This window comes from Pseudophryne corroboree, chromosome 5 (genome assembly GCF_028390025.1).
Source record: "Pseudophryne corroboree isolate aPseCor3 chromosome 5, aPseCor3.hap2, whole genome shotgun sequence".
Taxonomy (NCBI): Eukaryota; Metazoa; Chordata; class Amphibia; order Anura; family Myobatrachidae; genus Pseudophryne; species Pseudophryne corroboree.
The window spans coordinates 105,675,872-105,703,639 of NC_086448.1; the positions used below are offsets into that span (position 1 = coordinate 105,675,872).

Genomic DNA, 27,768 nt, shown 5'->3' on the forward strand with positions numbered 1-27,768 from the left:
GAGGGGGCGGTGGGGGGACAGGCAAAGAGTGGAAGTTGGAGAGCAGTGTGAATCTGCTGTCAGTGTTAGACACTATATGGGCTCAATCAATGAGCTCTACTACACTGAGTATTCCTCAATGGTCACCCACTTGAGTACTAACCCAGCCCAACACTGATTAGCGTCCGAGATCGGACGGTTTCGGGCGTCTCCAGTGTGGTATGATAGTAGAGGAAATGACCAATATTGCGAAGCTCTGGAATCACTGATGAGAGTTCACGAATTTACAAAGTTATTCAGGACAGATACCAGACATAGAGGAAATTAGATGGATCTGCTGCCAATGTTAGACAGGGACTCGACCCTGAATCACTGGTGAGAGTCCACGAAAATAAGGATTGAAAGAAAATTAAGTAGATAGTAAAAGGTCTGATGGGGTTTAAATCCAGATGCGGCAATAGTAAAATTAACTGGAATAATTACATTATCATTGGAAAAAGTTGCCTAAATACAGGGTGCCTGAAATGCCAAAGCAGAGACAAAGGAGAAAAAATTAATAACAGTAATAACAGAGTACCAGCTATGGGAAAGTATCCAATATGACTTATTGGTACTTGAAAGTAGCAATGAGGTTGTAGCTGAATTGCACCTAGAGTGTAACTGTTACAAAAGTTTCCACTGCAGGTTGTCAATACCCCAAAAGGATATAACTAAATATCAGTGAAGTTGTAACTGAATTGCAATGATATGTCCAGACTGGGGGGGATTTATCAAAGTTTTTAGATTGGATCACTGCCAATACCATCACATGCAGGAAAATGAAAATGCAGCATTATAACATAATACATTAATATGGCAGTTATTTATATAAGGCAGGCAAGTACCTATTAGCACAAAGTCCGTCTAGTATAAAAAATGTATGATAGCAGAGTGATGGTGATAAGTGCTCGCAGGAGCAAATGAGAGAAACATATTAAACTGTTGCGGGCCTGTAACTCCCAATATACACTGTGTAGTAAGATTGCTATGGATAAGTGGGAAAAAAGAGTTGATATTACCCGCGCCGAAATGGGGTAGAATCACCCCTTCTAGAATCTTGACACCCGTCTCCTCGCAAAGGGTGCTGTCAGTCTTCTATGCGCCCCGGACATCTCGAATGATGGGAGGAGTTCAGGAGCCGCCGGTCCGATGGTGTCCTGTCGGACACAAGCCGCCGTCAGACGTCCGCTGCTGCAGTCAGCCGCGATAGGTATGGAGTGAAAGTCAGGGGAGACGGAGGGCACGGGCACGGGCCAGATAACGATGGGAGGAGTTCAGGAGCCGCCGGTCCGATGGTGTCCTGTCGGACACAAGCCGCCGTCAGACGTCCGCTGCTGCAGTCAGCCGCGATGGGTATGGAGTGAAAGTCAGGGGAGACGGAGGGCACGGGCACGGGCCAGATAACGTCCGAGGTTCCAGTCAGCCAAAAGGTCAGTGGTTGTGTCGGAATACGCGTTTCACCCGTTCGCCGGGCTTGATCACTTTCTGTTGTGGTCTTGATCCCAGCAGGTTTTTTAAAAGGAGGTTCAATCAGTATCTTCCAATCAAAACGGAGGGGGTGTATGAGTACTTTGATTACCCGCTGAGGTCTTACGGCTGGAATAATCCGGATAGTTAACACTGAATCACTGGTTGATTGACAGGAGGAGCCGTTATCCATGTGAACAAATAAAATAAAGAGAAAAAAAGAGTTTTAAAACACAACCCAAATAAAGTTCTTATTGACCGGGTAATAAATCATATGCAGCATGATGCAAAGCTGAATTGGGTGGATGCAGGTGATTAATCTAATATTGCAAACCTAATAAGAAATAGTGAAAATAATAATAAAGATAATAAAAAGTAGCATGATTAGCCCATATAAATGAATACTTGATATTGCATACTGAAGTGATTAGACTGATGAGTGCGGGCCGTCCCTATTATAAGCCTGATTTATAGGTTTGTGACAGTTTGCAATTCGGAGCCCTGACAGGGAAAGTTTCCTCATGACACTGGTAGTAATTATATCTAAGCCATTAATATATAGTCACACAGTATTGTCCAAATAGGCTGATAAAAAAAATAAGAATTTACTTACCGATAATTCTATTTCTCATAGTCCGTAGTGGATGCTGGGGACTCCGTAAGGACCATGGGGAATAGCGGCTCCGCAGGAGACTGGGCACATCTAAAGAAAGCTTTAGGACTATCTGGTGTGCACTGGCTCCTCCCCCTATGACCCTCCTCCAAGACTCAGTTAGGATACTGTGCCCGGACGAGCGTACACAATAAGGAAGGATTTTGAATCCCGGGTAAGACTCATACCAGCCACACCAATCACACCGTATAACCTGTGATCTGAACCCAGTTAACAGCATGATAACAGAGGAGCCTCTGAAAGATGGCTCACAACAATAATAACCCGATTTTTGTAACAATAACTATGTACAAGTATTGCAGACAATCCGCACTTGGGATGGGCGCCCAGCATCCACTACGGACTATGAGAAATAGAATTATCGGTAAGTAAATTCTTATTTTCTCTAACGTCCTAAGTGGATGCTGGGGACTCCGTAAGGACCATGGGGATTATACCAAAGCTCCCAAACGGGCGGGAGAGTGCGGATGACTCTGCAGCACCAAATGAGAGAACTCCAGGTCCTCCTCAGCCAGGATATCAATTTTGTAGAATTTTACAAACGTATTTGCTCCTGACCAAGTAGCTGCTCGGCAAAGTTGTAAAGCCGAGACCCCTCGGGCAGCCGCCCAAGATGAGCCCACCTTCCTTGTGGAGTGGGCATTTACAGATTTTTGGCTGTGGCAGGCCTGCCACAGAATGTGCAAGCTGAATTGTACTACAAATCCAACGAGCAATAGTCTGCTTAGAAGCAGGAGCACCCAGCTTGTTGGGTGCACCCAGGATAAACAGCGAGTCAGATTTCCTGACTCCAGCCGTCCTGGAAACATATATTTTCAGGGCACTGACAACGTCTAGCAACTTGGAGGCCTCCAAGTCCCTAGTAGCCGCAGGCACCACCAATAGGTTGGTTTAGGTGAAACGCTGAAACCACCTTGGGGAGAAACTGAGGACGAGTTCTCAATTCCGCCCTGTCCGAATGGAAAATCAGATAAGGGCTTTTTCAGGATAACGCCGCCCATTCTGACACGCGCCTGGCCCAGGCCAGGGCCAACAGCATGACCACTTTTCATGTGAGATATTTTAACTCCACAGATTTAAGTGGTTCAAACCAATGTGACTTTTGGAACCCAAAACTACATTGAGATCCCAAAGTGCCACTGGAGGCACAAAAGGAGGCTGTATATGCAGTACCCCTTTTACAAACGTCTGAACTTCAGGGACTGAAGCTAGTTCTTTTTGGAAGAAAATTGACAGGGCCGAAATTTGAACCTTAATGGACCCCAATTTCAGGCCCATAGACACTCCTGTTTGCAGGAAATGTAGGAATCGACCCAGTTGAATTTCCTCCGTCGGGCCTTACTGGCCTCGCACCACGCAACATATTTTCGCCAATTGCGGTGATAATGTTTTTGCGGTTACATCCTTCCTGGCTTTGATCAGGATAGGGATGACTTCATCCGGAATGCCTTTTTTCCTTCAGGATCCGGCGTTCAACCGCCATGCCGTCAAACGCAGCCGCGGTAAGTCTTGGAACAGACAGGGTCCTTGCTGGAGCAGGTCCCTTCTTAGAGGTAGAGGCCACGGATCCTCCGTGAGCATCTCTTGAAGTTCCGGTTACCAAGTCCTTCTTGGCCAATCCGGAACCACGAATATAGTGCTTACTCCTCTCCATCTTATCAATCTCAGTACCTTGGGTATGAGAGGCAGAGGAGGGAACACATACCCTGACTGGTACACCCACGGTGTTACCAGAGCGTCTACAGCTTATTGCCTGAGGGTCCCTGGACCTGGCGCAATACCTGTCGAGTTTTTAATCATGTGGAAGACTTCTGGGTGAAGTCCCCACTCTCCCGGGTGGAGGTCGTGCTGAGGAAGTCTGCTTCCCAGTTGTCCACTCCCGGAATGAATACTGCTGACAGTGCTATCACATGATTTTCCGCCCAGCGAAGAATCCTTGCAGCTTCTGCCATTGCCCTCCTGCTTCTTGTGCCACCCTGTCTGTTTACGTGGGTGACTGCCGTGATGTTGTCCGACTGGATCAACACCGGCTGACCTTGAAGCAGAGGTCTTGCTAAGCTTAGAGCATTGTAAATGTCCCTTAGCTTCAGGATATTTATGTGAAGTGATGTCTCCAGGCTTGACCATAAGCCCTGGATATTCCTTCCCTGTGTGACTGCTCCCCAGCCTCGCAGGCTGGCATCCGTGGTCACCAGGACCCAGTCCTGAATGCCTAATCTGCGGCCCTCTAGAAGATGAGCACTCTGCAACCACCACAGGAGGGACACCCTTGTCCTTGGTGACAGGGTTATTCGCTGATGCATCTGAAGATGCGATCCGGACCATTTGTCCAGCAGGTCCCACTGGAAAGTTCTTGCGTGGAATCTGCCGAATGGGATTGCTTCGTAGGAAGCCACCATTTTACCCAGAACCCTTGTGCATTGATGCACTGAGACTTGGCTCGGTTTTAGGAGGTTCCTGACTAGCTCGGATAACTCCCTGGCTTTCTCCTCCGGGAGAAACACCTTTTTCTGGACTGTGTCCAGGATCATCCCTAGGAACAGAAGACACGTCGTCGGAACCAGGGGCCATTTTGGAATATTGAGAATCCAATCGTGCTGCCGCAACACTACCTGAGATAGTGCTACACCGACCTCCAACTGTTCCCTGGATCTTACCCTTATCAGGGAATTGTCCAAGGAAGGGATAACTAAAATTCACTTCCTTCGAAGGAATATCATCATTTCGGCCATTACCTTGGTAAAGACCCGGGGTGCCGTGTACCATCCATACGGCAGCGTCTGAACTGATAGTGACAGTTCTGTACCATAAACCTGAGGTACCCTTGGTGAGAAGGGTAAATTTTGACATGAAGGTAAGCATCCTTGATGTCCCGAGACATCATGTAGTCCCCTTCCTCCAGGTTCGCAATCACTGCTCTGAGTGACTCAATCTTGAATTTGAACCTCTGTACGTAAGTGTTCAAAGATTTTAGATTTAGAATCGGTCTCACCGAGCCGTCCGGCTTCGGTACCACAACAGTGTGGAATAATACCCCGTTCCCTGTTGCAGGAGGGGTATCTTGATTATCACCTGCTGGGAATACAGCTTGTGAATGGCTTCCAAAACTGTCTCCCTGTCAGAAGGAGACATCGGTAAAGCCGACTTTAGGAAACGGCGAGGGGGAGACGTCTCGAATTCTAATTTGTACCCCTGAGATATCACCTGAAGGATCCAGGGGTCTACTTGCGAGTGAGCCCACTGCGCGCTGAAATTCATTGAGACGGGCCCTCCACCGTGCCTGATTCTGCTTGTAAAGCCCCAGCGTATACTGAGGGCTTGGCAGAGGCGGGAGAGGGTTTCTGTTCCTGGGAACTGGCTGATTTCTGCAGCCTTTTTCCTCTCCCTCTGTCACGGGGCAGAAATGAGGAACCTTTTGCCCGCTTGTCCACGAAAAGACTGCGCCTGATAATATGGCGTCTTCTCATGTTGAGAGGCGACCTGGGGTACAAACGTGGAATTCCCAGCTGTTGCCGTGGCCACCAGGTCTGAAAGACCGACCCCAAATAACTCCTCCCTTAATAAAGCAATACTTCCAAATGCCGTTTGGAATACGCATCACCTGACCACTGACGTGTCCATAACCCTCTACTGGTAGAAATGGACAACGCGCTTAGACTTGATGCCAGTCGGCAAATATTCCGCTGTGCATCACGCATATATAAAAATGCATCTTTTAAATGCTCTATAGGCAAAAATATACTGTCCCTATCTAGGGTATCAATATTTTCAGTCAGGGAATCCGACCACGCCAACCCAGCACTGCACATCCAGGCTGAGGCGATTGCTGGTCGCAGTATAACACCAGTATGTGTGTAAATACCTTTTAGGATACCCTCCTGCTTTCTATCAGCAGGATCCTTAAGGGCGGCCATCTCAGGCGAAGGTAGAGCCCTTACAAGCGTGTGAGCGCTTTATCCCCCCTAGGGGGTGTTTCCCAACGCACCCTAACCTCTGGCGGGAAAGGATATAATGCCAATAACATTTTAGAAATTATCCGTTGTTATCGGGGGAAACCCACGCATCATCACACACCTCATTTAATTTCTCAGATTCAGGAAAACTACAGGTAGTTTTTCCTCACCGAACACAATACCCCTTTTTTTGGTGGTACTCGTATTATCAGAAATGTGTAAAACATTTTTCATTGCCTCAATCATGTAACGTGTGGCCCTACTGGAAGTCACATTCGTCTCTTCACCGTCGACACTGGAGTCAGTATCCGTGTCGGCGTCTATATCTGCCATCTGAGGTAACGGGCGCTTTAGAGCCCCTGACGGCCTATGAGACGTCTGGACAGGCACAAGCTGAGTAGCCGGCTGTCTCATGTCAACCACTGTCTTTTATACAGAGCTGACACTGTCACGTAATTCCTTCCAACAGTTCATCCACTCAGGTGTCGACCCCCTAGGGGGTGACATCACTATTTCAGGCAATCTGCTCCGTCTCCACATCATTTTTCTCCTCATACATGTCGACACAAAAGTACCGACATACAGCACACACACAGTGAATGCTCTGATAGAGGACAGGACCCCACTAGCCCTTTGGGGAGACAGAGGGAGAGTTTGCCAGCACACACCAGAGCGCTATATATATACAGGGATAACCTTATATAAAAGTGTTTTTCCCCTTATAGCTGCTGTATAGTTAATACTGCGCCCAATTAGTGCCCCCCTCTCTTTTTTTAACCCTTTCTGTAGTGTAGTGACTGCAGGGGAGAGACAGGGAGCTTCCCTCCAACGGAGCTGTGAGGGAAAATGGCGCCAGTGTGCTGAGGAGATAGGCTCCGCCCCTTTTTCGCGGACTTTTCTCGTGCTTTTTTATGGATTCTGGCAGGGGTTAAATGCATCCATATAGCCCAGGAGCTATATGTGATGCATTTTTTTGCCATCCAAGGTGTTTTTATTGCGTCTCAGGGCGCCCCCCCCCCCAGCGCCCTGCACCCTCAGTGACCGAAGTGTGAAGTGTGCTGAGAGCAATGGCGCACAGCTGCAGTGCTGTGCGCTACCTTGTTGAAGACAGGACGTCTTCTGCCGCCGATTTTCCGGACCTCTTCTGCCTTCTGGCTCTGTAAGGGGGCCGGCGGCGCGGCTCTGGGACCCATCCAAGCTGGGCCTGTGATCGTCCCTCTGGAGCTAATGTCCAGTAGCCTAAGAAGCCCAATCCACTCTGCACGCAGGTGAGTTCGCTTCTTCTCCCCTTAGTCCCTCGATGCAGTGAGCCTGTTGCCAGCAGGTCTCACTGAAAATAAAAAACCTAATCTAAAACTTTCACTAAGAAGCTCAGGAGAGCCCCTAGTGTGCACCCTTCTCGTTCGGGCACAGAGATCTAACTGAGGCTTGGAGGAGGGTCATAGGGGGAGGAGCCAGTGCACACCAGATAGTCCTAAAGCTTTCTTTAGATGTGCCCAGTCTCCTGCGGAGCCGCTATTCCCCATGGTCCTTACGGAGTCCCCAGCATCCACTTAGGACGTTAGAGAAATTATGATTAATTGATAAACTGCTACTACACAAGCAGCGGTCCTGGGTACGAGCAAAGAAAATAATAAATTGTCATTAATTTATAATGATTAGATATGAATTGCTACAGGTGATCAAACAATGTTAGGTATATTTCTTTCAAATTGATTGGTAATTCAAGAAGTGTTGATTATATGGCACGTATATAAGATATAGTGGGGTGCCGCTGCTGGTCAAGTATAATAGTCGCAAGGTCAATGGTCCTGAGACCGGACAGAAAGGCTCCCTAATAGGGCTAAACATTAGCCTTACAATAAAAGTGATTGTTCATGATCAAAAATAATGCAGTGTCTCACTTATTAATAATCTACGGTATCCTGTATAAACAGTAGATTGTTAAGGTAGTGATGTTAATTACATGGGACATGTCTGCTCTTTATTGCGGTTAATCTATGGGTCAGAGATGCTGAATACTAATGCCGCATAGTCCGCAATACTAAGTGCGGGCACAAAAGGGGAAAAAGAAAATGGGAAGGAAATGAAGAGGCTCCCTAATAGAGCTAATGAACTAATAAATTAGGAGAGTCCTCGATAGTGACTCAGCAATGTTTAATATGCAAGTTAAAAATTTTTTTATTGTATATCTGAGTAAACAGGAATGCATTAAATATTAGGGGATCTCCCTATAGGTCAAAGATACTAGTTACTGTTGCCGAATATTAAACCCTTGACAGGTGATGATTGTGTTTATAATGTCTAATTATAAACACATGGCAAGGCACTGTTCACTGCCTAAGGTTAGGTGTAATTGTAGGGCTCTAGTTCAAACTGTAAGGGGTAAAAGGTGGAGAATTAATATGTATAGGAATGATAGTGAAACCTAAGGGATGGGTTGGAGGGTGGGGTTTAAACTAAGAGATATGGTTGATAAGTGCACTTAACTGAATAAGTAAGTGTTGAAATCTAGTGCTGATAAACAGGTATAATGGGGTGCGTGAGGCCCGTGGGATGTTAGTGAAAATAAATATCATTGGTGAATACAATAGAAAGATTGAGAGTGGATGTTCGAGTGTTCTGGTAAGTATCTGAGAAGCAGGGTAAAGGGGGAAGGGTATAGGTTGGGAGTGCGTGCTGGAAAAAATATGTATATCCACACACATACACTCCAAACACGTAAACACATGGAACACAAGTGTATGTGTGGATGAAAAACGAAAAGTAAAAATATAGTGATTTTGCTGTAAATTGGTCGGGTGGGTGTGGAGTATAAGAAGTCGTGGGACTATGTGCAATTGTGCTGAGGGTGTGGACATTAAATCGGCGAGTATACACACATGGTTTGAATTTATATTCGTATCATATAAATACGCTGTAGTTGATATACTCATTTAGGCCTGCTGGTTTTAGTCCCACCAACTTGAAAGTCCATTCGCTTTCTTTTTTAATCAGTTCTTTACTTAGGTCACCCCCACGTATGCCCAAGTGAATTCTGTCTAGACCAAATGCTCGCATTTCACATGGGGAATCATGATGTTGAGCGTGGAAATGCCTTGCTACTGATGTCAATTTTTTGCCTTTCTGTAGATCAGACGAGGCATTTCTGATATTTCCCATGTGTTCTAGAATCCTGGTTTTGAATTTCCTTGTGGTCATACCGATGTAGCGTTGGTTGCAGCTGCAGATTAAACAGTAGACCATTCCTTCTGTATTACAATTAAAGAAATGTTGTATTTGAATATCACGCCCTAGTCTATCTGTGACCTTGTCGGTGATCTGGATCTGAGGGCAGGCTTTGCACTGCCCACAGGGGAAGGACCATGTTATATTGCTGGTTTTGGTGGGAATCCGTGTAAAATGGCTCTGAACGATCATGTCCTTCACATTCTTAGCTCTCCTCCAGCTAATTTGGAGCGTTGAGTCCAATAGCGGTGATAGATCTGCATCAAGGTGTAGGACCGGTAAATGTTTCTGAATCGCGTTTTTGATTTGACGCCATTCTGGGCAAAAAGTACCTACAAAACGAATTTTGGTATCATCTTTTTCTTTCTTTGGTTTGTCTTGAAAGATCAGAGTGTCTCTTTTTATTTTTTGAACGGCTTTTTGAGCTTTTTTCAAAGCTCGTTTGCTATACCCACGTGCATGTAATCGGGCCGCAAGTTCGTGACTTTTTTGTTTGTATATGGTATCTTCTGTACAGTTACATCTGAGTCTGAGAAATTCCCCTTTGGGAATGTTCTCGACAGTCGGCGGAAAATGTGAACTTGTCTGGTACAGAATACTATTGGTGGCCGTATCTTTTCTATATAGTTCTGTGGCCAGGGTTCCAGTTGCTGTCTTGTAAATGTTAAGGTCTAAAAAGGATACCTTTTCTTTACTTATTGTATAGGTCAGAAAGATGTTAAGACTGTTGTTGTTAAGTAGATTTATAAAGTCCAGTAGAAGTTATTCATCACTGTCCCAGATCACAAAAATATCATCTATAAATCTTAGCCAATTCAGAATATGTTGTGTATATTTCTGATTCTCATCCCTGAAAACGATGGTTTGTTCCCACCAGCCGAGGAACAAATTTGCATAAGTGGGAGCACACGCCGCTCCCATCGCTGTCCCTCGGATTTGCTGGAAAAATTGGTCACCGAAGGTGAAAAAATTCTTGTTAAGTACGAAGCTCAGCATTTCACAAAGAAAATCGTTGAACTCATTTCTTTCTTTCATATCCAAAAAGAACTTGGTCGCTTCTATTCCTTGTTGGTGGGAGATGCTACTATACAGAGCCTCAACATCCAATGTGACTAAGATACAATCCTTCTCCAGACAGATGTCATGTAACTTCCGTAATAAATCAGAAGTATCTTTTAGGTAGGAGGGTAGTGTCAAGACATGTTCCCTAAGGTGTAAGTCCAAGAATTTGCTGGGTATTTCTAATAGTCCCCCATTCCCTGAAACAATGGGTCTTCCTGGTGGTTTCGTGATGTTCTTGTGTACCTTCGGTAGAAGATAGAACGTGGGTACTCTGGGGTTTGAGACCGTAAGGTATTTAAACTCCTGTGATGTAATGGTTCCAAGTGCTGAGCCTTCTTCGATCATATGCATGTACTGTCTATGAAATTTAGCTTTGGGGTTGAGTGGTAATCTCAGGTAGCATGAGGTGTCCAGGAGTTGTCGTCGTGCTTCTTCCTCGTACATGGAGACAGGCCAAATCACGATATTGCCCCCTTTGTCAGGGGGCTTAAGAATTACATCTTTCCATGACTGAATTTCTTTTAGAGCAAGTCTTTCTCTATATTTCAGATTGTTCGTGAGGCATCTTTTCTTGGAATTTGTTTGGATTTCATCAAATTCTCTCGATACTAGGTCTAGGAAGACCTTAATCTCCGGACTGTTATTATCTAGTGGAAAGAAAGTAGATTTGGCCTTACATGTGGGTCTGGTATTTTGGACATCTACCGAGTTAGAGGCTGATTCCATGTATAGTTCTTCTAGGGCCTGAATTGCCATTACTTCTTCTTCAGATAAGGGTGTACTTGAGGAATTTGAGGAGGATGGTCCCTCCGATGGGGGTGTGATGAGAGTTGATCTGATATTCATAGGTGACGAGATGTCCATAGTATCTTTGGATTTGGCAAAGAATTTTTTTAAAAGTAGTTTGCGACCAAAAAGCCTAAGGTCTTTTTCCCATGCAAATCTATTAAATGATGATGAAGGTGAGAATGAGAGTCCTTTGCTTAGGACTTCCACCTGATCTTCCGTAAGAATTCTGTTGCTGAGATTGATGATTTGTAGCTTATCTGTGGTCAATACTTCCTGGTTTTCCGTATTGGATAGTGAGAGATCCTTGGGGGATCCCAATCGCGATTGTTTTTGTCGGTGTTTCGTCCCCCCTCTTCTTGTCTTCCTCGATATTTGTTTCTGCCTCCAACCCATCCCTTAGGTTTCACTATCATTCCTATACATATTAATTCTCCACCTTTTACCCCTTACAGTTTGAACTAGAGCCCTACAATTACACCTAACCTTAGGCAGTGAACAGTGCCTTGCCATGTGTTTATAATTAGACATTATAAACACAATCATCACCTGTCAAGGGTTTAATATTCGGCAACAGTAACTAGTATCTTTGACCTATAGGGAGATCCCCTAATATTTAATGCATTCCTGTTTACTCAGATATACAATAAAAAATTTTTTAACTTGCATATTAAACATTGCTGAGTCACTATCGAGGACTCTCCTAATTTATTAGTTCATTAGCTCTATTAGGGAGCCTCTTCATTTCCTTCCCATTTTCTTTTTCCCCTTTTGTGCCCGCACTTAGTATTGCGGACTATGCGGCATTAGTATTCAGCATCTCTGACCCATAGATTAACCGCAATAAAGAGCAGACATGTCCCATGTAATTAACATCACTACCTTAACAATCTACTGTTTATACAGGATACCGTAGATTATTAATAAGTGAGACACTGCATTATTTTTGATCATGAACAATCACTTTTATTGTAAGGCTAATGTTTAGCCCTATTAGGGAGCCTTTCTGTCCGGTCTCAGGACCATTGACCTTGCGACTATTATACTTGACCAGCAGCGGCACCCCACTATATCTTATATACGTGCCATATAATCAACATTTCTTGAATTACCAATCAATTTGAAAGAAATATACCTAACATTGTTTGATCACCTGTAGCAATTCATATCTAATCATTATAAATTAATGACAATTTATTATTTTCTTTGCTCGTACCCAGGACCGCTGCTTGTGTAGTAACAGTTTATCAATTAATCATAATTTTTTTATCAGCCTATTTGGACAATACTGTGTGACTATATATTAATGGCTTAGATATAATTACTACCAGTGCCATGAGGAAACTTTCCCTGTCGGGGCTCCGAATTGCAAACTGTCACAAACCTATAAATCAGGCTTATAATAGGGACTGCCCGCACTCATCAGTCTAATCACTTCAGTATGCAATATCAAGTATTCATTTATATGGGCTAATCATGCTACTTTTTATTATCTTTATTATTATTTTCACTATTTCTTATTAGGTTTGCAATATTAGATTAATCACCTGCATCCACCTAATTCAGCTTTGCATCATGCTGCATATGATTTATTACCCGGTCAATAAGAACTTTATTTGGGTTGTGTTTTAAAACTCTTTTTTTCTCTTTATTTTATTTGTTCACATGGATAACGGCTCCTCCTGTCAATCAACCAGTGATTCAGTGTTAACTATCCGGATTATTCCAGCCGTAAGACCTCAGCGGGTAATCAAAGTACTCATACTCCCCCTCCGTTTTGATTGGAAGATACTGATTGAACCTCCTTTTAAAAAACCTGCTGGGATCAAGACCACAACAGGAAGTGATCAAGCCCGGCGAACGGGTGAAACGCGTATTCCGACACAACCACTGACCTTTTGGCTGACCGGAACCTCGGACGTTATCTGGCCCGTGCCCGTGCCCTCCGTCTCCCCTGACTTTCACTCCATACCCATCGCGGCTGACTGCAGCAGCGGACGTCTGACGGCGGCTTGTGTCCGACAGGACACCATCGGACCGGCGGCTCCTGAACTCCTCCCATCGTTATCTGGCCCGTGCCCGTGCCCTCCGTCTCCCCTGACTTTCACTCCATACCCATCGCGGCTGACTGCAGCAGCGGACGTCTGACGGCGGCTTGTGTCCGACAGGACACCATCGGACCGGCGGCTCCTGAACTCCTCCCATCATTCGAGATGTCCGGGGCGCATAGAAGACTGACAGCACCCTTTGCGAGGAGACGGGTGTCAAGATTCTAGAAGGGGTGATTCTACCCCATTTCGGCGCGGGTAATATCAACTCTTTTTTCCCACTTATCCATAGCAATCTTACTACACAGTGTATATTGGGAGTTACAGGCCCGCAACAGTTTAATATGTTTCTCTCATTTGCTCCTGCGAGCACTTATCACCATCACTCTGCTATCATACATTTTTTATACTAGACGGACTTTGTGCTAATAGGTACTTGCCTGCCTTATATAAATAACTGCCATATTAATGTATTATGTTATAATGCTGCATTTTCATTTTCCTGCATGTGATGGTATTGGCAGTGATCCAATCTAAAAACTTTGATAAATCCCCCCCAGTCTGGACATATCATTGCAATTCAGTTACAACTTCACTGATATTTAGTTATATCCTTTTGGGGTATTGACAACCTGCAGTGGAAACTTTTGTAACAGTTACACTCTAGGTGCAATTCAGCTACAACCTCATTGCTACTTTCAAGTACCAATAAGTCATATTGGATACTTTCCCATAGCTGGTACTCTGTTATTAATTTTTTCTCCTTTGTCTCTGCTTTGGCATTTCAGGCACCCTGTATTTAGGCAACTTTTTCCAATGATAATGTAATTATTCCAGTTAATTTTACTATTGCCGCATCTGGATTTAAACCCCATCAGACCTTTTACTATCTACTTAATTTTCTTTCAATCCTTATTTTCGTGGACTCTCACCAGTGATTCAGGGTCGAGTCCCTGTCTAACATTGGCAGCAGATCCATCTAATTTCCTCTATGTCTGGTATCTGTCCTGAATAACTTTGTAAATTCGTGAACTCTCATCAGTGATTCCAGAGCTTCGCAATATTGGTCATTTCCTCTACTATCATACCACACTGGAGACGCCCGAAACCGTCCGATCTCGGAAGCTAATCAGTGTTGGGCTGGGTTAGTACTCAAGTGGGTGACCATTGAGGAATACTCAGTGTAGTAGAGCTCATTGATTGAGCCCATATAGTGTCTAACACTGACAGCAGATTCACACTGCTCTCCAACTTCCACTCTTTGCCTGTCCCCCCTCCGCCCCCTCCGCTCTTATCTTCTCTGGCAGGAGACCAGACAGTGTCATACTACTCTTAAGTACTACCAGTATTATTTATTTATTTATTTATTAACAGTTTCTTATATAGCGCAGCAAATTCCGTTGCGCTTTACAATTTGAAATAACAATTACAAACTGGGTGATAACAGTCATAGAGGTAGGAAGGCCCTGCTCGCAAGCTTACAATCTATAGGCATATGTACATAAGGAAAGGTGCTATCTATTGCATAGAATGAGAAGACATGTGAGGATATGTGTGGACTGTACAGAGTGGATGTAATTTGATAGCAAGGTTTATGAAAGTTATGTGGGCGGTCCAGGAATTTGATACGCTTGCCTAAAGAGGTGAGTTTTGAGGGAACGCTTGAAGGTTTGGAGACTAGAGGAGAGTCTTATTGTGTGTGGTAGGGCATTCCACAGAGTGGGTGCAGCCCGATGAAAGTCCTGCAGTCGTGAGTGGGAGCGAGTAATGAGTGTGGATGAGAGACGCAGGTCTTGTGAAGAGCGCAGAGGTCGGGTTGGGACTTATTTTGTGATAAGCGAAGTGATGTACGTTGGTGTAGTTTGGTTAATGGCCTTGTGTGTGAGTAAAAGTATTTTATATTGAATGCGGTAGAATACAGGTAACCAATGGAGGGACTGACAGAGTGGATCTGCAGACGATGAACGTCTAGCGAGGAAGATAAGCCTCGCCGCTGCATTCAGAATGGATTGTAGTGGTGAGAGTCTCGTTTTGGGAAGACCAGTTAGGAGACTATTGCAATAATCAATGCGGGAGATAATGAGAGCGTGGATTAGAGTTTTAGCAGTGTCTTGTGTAAGATATGGTCGTATTTTGGATATGTTTTTTAGATGCATGTAACATGATCTTGAGACAGATTGAATGTGGGGAACAAAGGACAGATCAGAGTCAAGGATGACACCTAGGCAGCGAGCTTGTGGGGTAGGGTAGATAGTCGAGTTTTCAACAGTGATAGAGATATCAGGTTGGTACCTACTATTGGCCGGTGGAAATATAATTAACTCTGTCTTTGAAATATTAAGTTTGAGGTGGCGAGATGTCATCCAGGATGAGATAGCAGAAAGGCATTCAGTGACACGGTCCAGTACAGATAGGGACAAGTCAGGGGAGGATAGGTAGATTTGAGTATCATCTGCGTACAGATGATACTGAAAACCAAAAGAGCTGATTAGTTTACCAAGAGATGAGGTATAGATAGAGAAAAGCAGAGGACCCAAGACTGAACCTTGCGGTACTCCAACTGAAAGAGGTAGCGAAGAGGAGGTAGATTCAGAGAAGCGAACACTGAAGGAGCGATTAGATAGGTACGAGAGGAACCAAGAAAGGGCTGTGTCTTTAAGACCTAGGGATTGTAGTGTCTGTATGAGAAGAGAGTGGTCTACAGTGTCAAATGCAGCAGATAGATCTAGAAGAATAAGTAGTGAGTAGTGGCCTTTAGACTTCGTAGTGACCAAATCATTAACCACTTTAGTCAGTGCCGTCTCTGTGGAATGTTGGGAACGGAAGCCTGACTGAAGTGGGTCCAACAGAGTGTATGAGTTAAGAAAGTGTGTGAGTCGAGTGTAGGCAAGTCTCTCAAGTAGCTTAGAAAGACAAGGGAGCTGAGAGATAGGGCGGTAGTTTGAGAGAGCATTAGGGTCAGAATTTTGTTTTTTTAAAATGGGAGTAATAACTGCATGCTTGAAGAGTGAAGGAAAAATACCAGTAGAGAGAGAGAGATTACAGATGTTAGTTAAGGTAGGGATGAGCACCAGAGACAGAGCTTTACTTATTTGTGAGGGTAAAGGATCAAGAGGAGAGGTAGTAGAGAAGCAGGATGAGAAGAGTGATGATACTTCATCTTCATTTGTGGGATCAAATGAAGAAAGCGTGCCAGAGGGTTCAGGTAAAGAACGGAGCAGGTCACTGGCTGCCGAAGAGCATACCATTTCATCTCGGATCTTATCAATCTTCTCCTTGAAGTAGGAAGCAAGATCCTGTGCCTTGATAGTGGCTGGTGGGGTAGGTGCGGGAGGATTCAGAAGTGATTTAAATGTATTAAAGAGTCGTTTGGGGTTAGAGGCTTGAGCAGAGATAAGAGTTTGGAAATATGTTTGTTTGGCAATGTCCAGGGCATTTTTATAAGAATGGTAGACTGTCTTATATGTGAGGAAGTCACTTGAAATACGAGATTTACGCCACTGACGTTCAAGTTTTCGTGTGAGTTTTTGTAGTTGTCTTGTTAGTTTGGAGTGCCATGGTTGACATCTAGGCCTACGTGGAGTGTGATGGGTAGCTGGAGCCACTTCATCAAGGGCTAGTTCTAGAGTCTTATTAAGGTGTGATACAGCCATCTCAGGAGAGGTGAATGCAGAAATAGGTGAAAGCAGTTGTTGGAGTGAAGTGGAAAGTTCTTGAAGATTAATTGTGTTAATATTTCTGCGAGTTTGAGGAAGATTGGAGAACTTCCGCAACACAGGGTTTGAATTAACAGAGGAAAGCATGCAGGTGATAAGGTTGTGATCTGATAGGGGGAAAGGAGTGTTAGTGAGTTCAGAGATGGAGCATAGTCTGGTGAATACTAGATCAAGGCAGTGGCCCGCCTGATGAGTAGAGGAGTCAGTCCATTGGGAGAGGCCAAGGTTAGAGAGAGGTTAGAGAGAGTAGTTTGGAGGCATGCGCAGCAGATTTTGGACAATCAATAGCAATATTGAAATCACCCATGATAATGGTGGAGATGTCAGAGGATAGAAAGTGAGGGAGCCAGGCAGAAAAATCTTCCAAAAATTGTTTTGGATGCCCAGGTGGGCGGTAGATAGCTGCAACACGCAGAGAGAAAGGAGAGTAAACCCTAATGGAATGTACTTCAAATGATGTAAATGTGAGTGATGGAACCTGTGGTAGAACAGTATATGCAAAAGATTGTGAAAGTAAAAGTCCAACTCCTCCTCCTTTATGGTTATCGGGTCTGGAGGTGTGTGTAAAGTGGAGACCACCATGTGCCAGTGCTGCAGGGGAGGCTGTGTCAGATTGTGTGAGCCAGGTTTCTGTTATAGCCAGCAGATTGATGTTGTTAGATATGAAGAGGTCATGGATAGATGTTAATTTGTTACAAACAGAGCGTGCATTCCATAAGGCACATTTTAGTGATCTGGAGGGTGATGGAAGACATGTGATGTTTATGAGGTTAGCTGGATTTCTATGTTGCTGTGAATCAGGTGAATGCGAGTGATGCAAGTGGCAGGGTCCTGGATTTGGTGAAATGTCACCAGCTATCAGAAGCAGAAGAGAGAGATAAATGTGGTTGTCAGAGGTTTGTGAAAGTTTTTTATGGTGAGAGGTTGTAGAGGTTATTGTCAATGAGTATAGGGAAGTAAAAAGCTCATGAGTGCTAATAAGAGGGGAGTGTAGAATTGAGGGGGCAATATGTACAGAGGGCTGAGTTGCTGGGAGACTGAATGATGCAATGGCCTTTATGAATACTCCATGAAGAGCAATGCAGAAAATCAATTTGTGGAACATAGTTAGTTTGAGATGAAACCAGTGTTTTCTAGACTGAGAGTGTAGGGTTTTACCTGTTCAAGTTAAAAGTGCAGGTGCCTATTTACTGGTGGTGTTCTGCTGTATGTTAACTGTGCATTATAGAGCAAAGTGACAAACAGGTATGTACAATCACATGTAAATCACAATGTATATAGTTGTCTACCAAATTGTTTGCATTTTGTTCTTAGAGGTCATGAGGTTTTTAGTTGATAAAATTTTACATACGCTGAAATACACAGATGATTGGGAATGAAAGGATAGGATGATGTTTTCTGTTTTGTCGGTGGGTTGTTTCTGTCGGTTTTCGTCCTGGTAAGTCCTGGGTAAGTCTATATTGTAATATTTTCATAACCCTTTTAAAAAAAGCCCTTATAATAAAGCCCTGTTCAGCCGGCTGTTGTTCAGCCAGGCATCTTTCCTTATGAATGGTAAGTATCCATGTGTCTCTAGTAATTGCAATCAAGGCCTAACATCCCACCCCCGTTTACAGAGCATGCCATAAAACTCAGCTAAAACAAATACTAAGATAGCAGTTAACAACTATATAAAGTTGCAAGACAGTTTCATCCTACAATACAATGAATATAGCATATAATATACAAATTGACAGTGTAGATTACCTAGTTATATTAACACTATCACTGATGCATATATATTCTCAGCAGATCCAAAATGCAAAGTAGTGTAGATTACCTAGTTATATTAACACTATCACTGATGCATATATATTCTCAGCAGATCCAAAATGCAAAGTAGTGTAGATTACCTAGTTATATTAACACTATCACTGATGCATATATATTCTCAGCAGATCCAAAATGCAAAGTAGTGTAGATTACCTGCAGAGAAAGGAGAGCAATTGTCATATTGGTCCGGCACAGCCCTTCAGTATATGGCAAACATGCAGCCACTATGTAGAAGTCCTGGGTAAGTCTATATTGTAATATTTTCATAACCCTTTTAAAAAAAGCCCTTATAATAAAGCCCTGTTCAGCCGGCTGTTGTTCAGCCAGGCATCTTTCCTTATGAATGGTAAGTATCCATGTGTCTCTAGTAATTGCAATCAAGGCCTAACATCCCACCCCCGTTTACAGAGCATGCCATAAAACTCAGCTAAAACAAATACTAAGATAGCAGTTAACAACTATATAAAGTTGCAAGACAGTTTCATCCTACAATACAATGAATATAGCATATAATATACAAATTGACAGTGTAGATTACCTAGTTATATTAACACTATCACTGATGCATATATATTCTCAGCAGATCCAAAATGCAAAGTAGTGTAGATTACCTAGTTATATTAACACTATCACTGATGCATATATATTCTCAGCAGATCCAAAATGCAAAGTAGTGTAGATTACCTAGTTATATTAACACTATCACTGATGCATATATATTCTCAGCAGATCCAAAATGCAAAGTAGTGTAGATTACCTAGTTATATTAACACTATCACTGATGCATATATATTCTCAGCAGATCCAAAATGCAAAGTAGTGTAGATTACCTAGTTATATTAACACTATCACTGATGCATATATATTCTCAGCAGATCCAAAATGCAAAGTAGTGTAGATTACCTAGTTATATTAACACTATCACTGATGCATATATATTCTCAGCAGATCCAAAATGCAAAGTAGTGTAGATTACCTGCAGAGAAAGGAGAGCAATTGTCATATTGGTCCGGCACAGCCCTTCAGTATATGGCAAACATGCAGCCACTATGTAGAAGTCCTGGGTAAGTCTATATTGTAATATTTTCATAACCCTTTTAAAAAAAGCCCTTATAATAAAGCCCTGTTCAGCCGGCTGTTGTTCAGCCAGGCATCTTTCCTTATGAATGGTAAGTATCCATGTGTCTCTAGTAATTGCAATCAAGGCCTAACATCCCACCCCCGTTTACAGAGCATGCCATAAAACTCAGCTAAAACAAATACTAAGATAGCAGTTAACAACTATATAAAGTTGCAAGACAGTTTCATCCTACAATACAATGAATATAGCATATAATATACAAATTGACAGTGTAGATTACCTAGTTATATTAACACTATCACTGATGCATATATATTCTCAGCAGATCCAAAATGCAAAGTAGTGTAGATTACCTAGTTATATTAACACTATCACTGATGCATATATATTCTCAGCAGATCCAAAATGCAAAGTAGTGTAGATTACCTAGTTATATTAACACTATCACTGATGCATATATATTCTCAGCAGATCCAAAATGCAAAGTAGTGTAGATTACCTAGTTATATTAACACTATCACTGATGCATATATATTCTCAGCAGATCCAAAATGCAAAGTAGTGTAGATTACCTAGTTATATTAACACTATCACTGATGCATATATATTCTCAGCAGATCCAAAATGCAAAGTAGTGTAGATTACCTAGTTATATTAACACTATCACTGATGCATATATATTCTCAGCAGATCCAAAATGCAAAGTAGTGTAGATTACCTAGTTATATTAACACTATCACTGATGCATATATATTCTCAGCAGATCCAAAATGCAAAGTAGTGTAGATTACCTAGTTATATTAACACTATCACTGATGCATATATATTCTCAGCAGATCCAAAATGCAAAGTAGTGTAGATTACCTAGTTATATTAACACTATCACTGATGCATATATATTCTCAGCAGATCCAAAATGCAAAGTAGTGTAGATTACCTAGTTATATTAACACTATCACTGATGCATATATATTCTCAGCAGATCCAAAATGCAAAGTAGTGTAGATTACCTGCAGAGAAAGGAGAGCAATTGTCATATTGGTCCGGCACAGCCCTTCAGTATATGGCAAACATGCAGCCACTATGTTGAAGTCCTGGGTAAGTCTATATTGTAATATTTTCATAACCCTTTTAAAAAAAGCCCTTATAATAAAGCCCTGTTCAGCCGGCTGTTGTTCAGCCAGGCATCTTTCCTTATGAATGGTAAGTATCCATGTGTCTCTAGTAATTGCAATCAAGGCCTAACATCCCACCCCCGTTTACAGAGCATGCCATAAAACTCAGCTAAAACAAATACTAAGATAGCAGTTAACAACTATATAAAGTTGCAAGACAGTTTCATCCTACAATACAATGAATATAGCATATAATATACAAATTGACAGTGTAGATTACCTAGTTATATTAACACTATCACTGATGCATATATATTCTCAGCAGATCCAAAATGCAAAGTAGTGTAGATTACCTAGTTATATTAACACTATCACTGATGCATATATATTCTCAGCAGATCCAAAATGCAAAGTAGTGTAGATTACCTAGTTATATTAACACTATCACTGATGCATATATATTCTCAGCAGATCCAAAATGCAAAGTAGTGTAGATTACCTAGTTATATTAACACTATCACTGATGCATATATATTCTCAGCAGATCCAAAATGCAAAGTAGTGTAGATTACCTAGTTATATTAACACTATCACTGATGCATATATATTCTCAGCAGATCCAAAATGCAAAGTAGTGTAGATTACCTAGTTATATTAACACTATCACTGATGCATATATATTCTCAGCAGATCCAAAATGCAAAGTAGTGTAGATTACCTAGTTATATTAACACTATCACTGATGCATATATATTCTCAGCAGATCCAAAATGCAAAGTAGTGTAGATTACCTAGTTATATTAACACTATCACTGATGCATATATATTCTCAGCAGATCCAAAATGCAAAGTAGTGTAGATTACCTAGTTATATTAACACTATCACTGATGCATATATATTCTCAGCAGATCCAAAATGCAAAGTAGTGTAGATTACCTAGTTATATTAACACTATCACTGATGCATATATATTCTCAGCAGATCCAAAATGCAAAGTAGTGTAGATTACCTGCAGAGAAAGGAGAGCAATTGTCATATTGGTCCGGCACAGCCCTTCAGTATATGGCAAACATGCAGCCACTATGTAGAAGTCCTGGGTAAGTCTATATTGTAATATTTTCATAACCCTTTTAAAAAAAGCCCTTATAATAAAGCCCTGTTCAGCCGGCTGTTGTTCAGCCAGGCATCTTTCCTTATGAATGGTAAGTATCCATGTGTCTCTAGTAATTGCAATCAAGGCCTAACATCCCACCCCCGTTTACAGAGCATGCCATAAAACTCAGCTAAAACAAATACTAAGATAGCAGTTAACTATATAAAGTTGCAAGACAGTTTCATCCTACAATACAATGAATATAGCATATAATATACAAATTGACAGTGTAGATTACCTAGTTATATTAACACTATCACTGATGCATATATATTCTCAGCAGATCCAAAATGCAAAGTAGTGTAGATTACCTAGTTATATTAACACTATCACTGATGCATATATATTCTCAGCAGATCCAAAATGCAAAGTAGTGTAGATTACCTAGTTATATTAACACTATCACTGATGCATATATATTCTCAGCAGATCCAAAATGCAAAGTAGTGTAGATTACCTAGTTATATTAACACTATCACTGATGCATATATATTCTCAGCAGATCCAAAATGCAAAGTAGTGTAGATTACCTAGTTATATTAACACTATCACTGATGCATATATATTCTCAGCAGATCCAAAATGCAAAGTAGTGTAGATTACCTAGTTATATTAACACTATCACTGATGCATATATATTCTCAGCAGATCCAAAATGCAAAGTAGTGTAGATTACCTGCAGAGAAAGGAGAGCAATTGTCATATTGGTCCGGCACAGCCCTTCAGTATATGGCAAACATGCAGCCACTATGTAGAAGTCCTGGGTAAGTCTATATTGTAATATTTTCATAACCCTTTTAAAAAAAGCCCTTATAATAAAGCCCTGTTCAGCCGGCTGTTGTTCAGCCAGGCATCTTTCCTTATGAATGGTAAGTATCCATGTGTCTCTAGTAATTGCAATCAAGGCCTAACATCCCACCCCCGTTTACAGAGCATGCCATAAAACTCAGCTAAAACAAATACTAAGATAGCAGTTAACAACTATATAAAGTTGCAAGACAGTTTCATCCTACAATACAATGAATATAGCATATAATATACAAATTGACAGTGTAGATTACCTAGTTATATTAACACTATCACTGATGCATATATATTCTCAGCAGATCCAAAATGCAAAGTAGTGTAGATTACCTAGTTATATTAACACTATCACTGATGCATATATATTCTCAGCAGATCCAAAATGCAAAGTAGTGTAGATTACCTAGTTATATTAACACTATCACTGATGCATATATATTCTCAGCAGATCCAAAATGCAAAGTAGTGTAGATTACCTAGTTATATTAACACTATCACTGATGCATATATATTCTCAGCAGATCCAAAATGCAAAGTAGTGTAGATTACCTAGTTATATTAACACTATCACTGATGCATATATATTCTCAGCAGATCCAAAATGCAAAGTAGTGTAGATTACCTAGTTATATTAACACTATCACTGATGCATATATATTCTCAGCAGATCCAAAATGCAAAGTAGTGTAGATTACCTAGTTATATTAACACTATCACTGATGCATATATATTCTCAGCAGATCCAAAATGCAAAGTAGTGTAGATTACCTGCAGAGAAAGGAGAGCAATTGTCATATTGGTCCGGCACAGCCCTTCAGTATATGGCAAACATGCAGCCACTATGTAGAAGTCCTGGGTAAGTCTATATTGTAATATTTTCATAACCCTTTTAAAAAAAGCCCTTATAATAAAGCCCTGTTCAGCCGGCTGTTGTTCAGCCAGGCATCTTTCCTTATGAATGGTAAGTATCCATGTGTCTCTAGTAATTGCAATCAAGGCCTAACATCCCACCCCCGTTTACAGAGCATGCCATAAAACTCAGCTAAAACAAATACTAAGATAGCAGTTAACAACTATATAAAGTTGCAAGACAGTTTCATCCTACAATACAATGAATATAGCATATAATATACAAATTGACAGTGTAGATTACCTAGTTATATTAACACTATCACTGATGCATATATATTCTCAGCAGATCCAAAATGCAAAGTAGTGTAGATTACCTAGTTATATTAACACTATCACTGATGCATATATATTCTCAGCAGATCCAAAATGCAAAGTAGTGTAGATTACCTAGTTATATTAACACTATCACTGATGCATATATATTCTCAGCAGATCCAAAATGCAAAGTAGTGTAGATTACCTAGTTATATTAACACTATCACTGATGCATATATATTCTCAGCAGATCCAAAATGCAAAGTAGTGTAGATTACCTAGTTATATTAACACTATCACTGATGCATATATATTCTCAGCAGATCCAAAATGCAAAGTAGTGTAGATTACCTAGTTATATTAACACTATCACTGATGCATATATATTCTCAGCAGATCCAAAATGCAAAGTAGTGTAGATTACCTAGTTATATTAACACTATCACTGATGCATATATATTCTCAGCAGATCCAAAATGCAAAGTAGTGTAGATTACCTAGTTATATTAACACTATCACTGATGCATATATATTCTCAGCAGATCCAAAATGCAAAGTAGTGTAGATTACCTAGTTATATTAACACTATCACTGATGCATATATATTCTCAGCAGATCCAAAATGCAAAGTAGTGTAGATTACCTGCAGAGAAAGGAGAGCAATTGTCATATTGGTCCGGCACAGCCCTTCAGTATATGGCAAACATGCAGCCACTATGTAGAAGTCCTGGGTAAGTCTATATTGTAATATTTTCATAACCCTTTTAAAAAAAGCCCTTATAATAAAGCCCTGTTCAGCCGGCTGTTGTTCAGCCAGGCATCTTTCCTTATGAATGGTAAGTATCCATGTGTCTCTAGTAATTGCAATCAAGGCCTAACATCCCACCCCCGTTTACAGAGCATGCCATAAAACTCAGCTAAAACAAATACTAAGATAGCAGTTAACAACTATATAAAGTTGCAAGACAGTTTCATCCTACAATACAATGAATATAGCATATAATATACAAATTGACAGTGTAGATTACCTAGTTATATTAACACTATCACTGATGCATATATATTCTCAGCAGATCCAAAATGCAAAGTAGTGTAGATTACCTAGTTATATTAACACTATCACTGATGCATATATATTCTCAGCAGATCCAAAATGCAAAGTAGTGTAGATTACCTAGTTATATTAACACTATCACTGATGCATATATATTCTCAGCAGATCCAAAATGCAAAGTAGTGTAGATTACCTAGTTATATTAACACTATCACTGATGCATATATATTCTCAGCAGATCCAAAATGCAAAGTAGTGTAGATTACCTAGTTATATTAACACTATCACTGATGCATATATATTCTCAGCAGATCCAAAATGCAAAGTAGTGTAGATTACCTAGTTATATTAACACTATCACTGATGCATATATATTCTCAGCAGATCCAAAATGCAAAGTAGTGTAGATTACCTAGTTATATTAACACTATCACTGATGCATATATATTCTCAGCAGATCCAAAATGCAAAGTAGTGTAGATTACCTAGTTATATTAACACTATCACTGATGCATATATATTCTCAGCAGATCCAAAATGCAAAGTAGTGTAGATTACCTAGTTATATTAACACTATCACTGATGCATATATATTCTCAGCAGATCCAAAATGCAAAGTAGTGTAGATTACCTAGTTATATTAACACTATCACTGATGCATATATATTCTCAGCAGATCCAAAATGCAAAGTAGTGTAGATTACCTAGTTATATTAACACTATCACTGATGCATATATATTCTCAGCAGATCCAAAATGCAAAGTAGTGTAGATTACCTAGTTATATTAACACTATCACTGATGCATATATATTCTCAGCAGATCCAAAATGCAAAGTAGTGTAGATTACCTAGTTATATTAACACTATCACTGATGCATATATATTCTCAGCAGATCCAAAATGCAAAGTAGTGTAGATTACCTAGTTATATTAACACTATCACTGATGCATATATATTCTCAGCAGATCCAAAATGCAAAGTAGTGTAGATTACCTAGTTATATTAACACTATCACTGATGCATATATATTCTCAGCAGATCCAAAATGCAAAGTAGTGTAGATTACCTGCAGAGAAAGGAGAGCAATTGTCATATTGGTCCGGCACAGCCCTTCAGTATATGGCAAACATGCAGCCACTATGTAGAAGTCCTGGGTAAGTCTATATTGTAATATTTTCATAACCCTTTTAAAAAAAGCCCTTATAATAAAGCCCTGTTCAGCCGGCTGTTGTTCAGCCAGGCATCTTTCCTTATGAATGGTAAGTATCCATGTGTCTCTAGTAATTGCAATCAAGGCCTAACATCCCACCCCCCGTTTACAGAGCATGCCATAAAACTCAGCTAAAACAAATACTAAGATAGCAGTTAACAACTATATAAAGTTGCAAGACAGTTTCATCCTACAATACAATGAATATAGCATATAATATACAAATTGACAGTGTAGATTACCTAGTTATATTAACACTATCACTGATGCATATATATTCTCAGCAGATCCAAAATGCAAAGTAGTGTAGATTACCTAGTTATATTAACACTATCACTGATGCATATATATTCTCAGCAGATCCAAAATGCAAAGTAGTGTAGATTACCTAGTTATATTAACACTATCACTGATGCATATATATTCTCAGCAGATCCAAAATGCAAAGTAGTGTAGATTACCTAGTTATATTAACACTATCACTGATGCATATATATTCTCAGCAGATCCAAAATGCAAAGTAGTGTAGATTACCTAGTTATATTAACACTATCACTGATGCATATATATTCTCAGCAGATCCAAAATGCAAAGTAGTGTAGATTACCTAGTTATATTAACACTATCACTGATGCATATATATTCTCAGCAGATCCAAAATGCAAAGTAGTGTAGATTACCTAGTTATATTAACACTATCACTGATGCATATATATTCTCAGCAGATCCAAAATGCAAAGTAGTGTAGATTACCTGCAGAGAAAGGAGAGCAATTGTCATATTGGTCCGGCACAGCCCTTCAGTATATGGCAAACATGCAGCCACTATGTAGAAGTCCTGGGTAAGTCTATATTGTAATATTTTCATAACCCTTTTAAAAAAAGCCCTTATAATAAAGCCCTGTTCAGCCGGCTGTTGTTCAGCCAGGCATCTTTCCTTATGAATGGTACCAGTATCCAGACTATATTACAGGGGAATGCTTAACAGTAATTGGCTTATTAGCACAATATACCACTGAATATATAACGTCTAGAATTTTCTCCCGTCAGCCAAAATCCATTTTTTTCATTTCATATCAGCACATGGTGCTATTTCAAATATTTTGTTAATTATTTGACCATATTTATCTTCTTGATGAACCACTAATTGTCTTAATTGTGTAGTAATTATTTTGTTGAATTATTAAAATTTGTATTTTTATCTACTTTGACTATTTTCTATAATTATGTAAAGTAAAGAGTGCGCCCACAAAAGAGTCTTCTTCTCCTCCACATTGACTCAGATTAAGTACACAGCATGCCCCGGTGCCATAATCCAAAAAAGCAGCATACATATATCCAATGGCGGACAATGAGGCACTCCAGAGGCTAAGTACAAGAACAAACTGTATTGACAAGAGCGACGTTTCGGGGCAAAG

At 40.9% G+C, this 27,768-nt stretch overlaps 1 protein-coding gene and 2 pseudogenes across 1 annotated transcript in view; 2 read left to right on the forward strand and 1 right to left on the reverse strand.

The window, feature by feature from the left end:
- Positions 1-27,768, forward strand: part of LOC134927295 (macrophage mannose receptor 1-like) — a 425,485-nt gene that overhangs the window by 246,937 nt on the left and 150,780 nt on the right. The gene's annotated exons all lie outside the window — the stretch shown is intronic.
- On the reverse strand, positions 94-212 carry LOC134929728 (5S ribosomal RNA; annotated as a pseudogene).
- Positions 14,310-14,428, forward strand: LOC134931478 (5S ribosomal RNA; annotated as a pseudogene).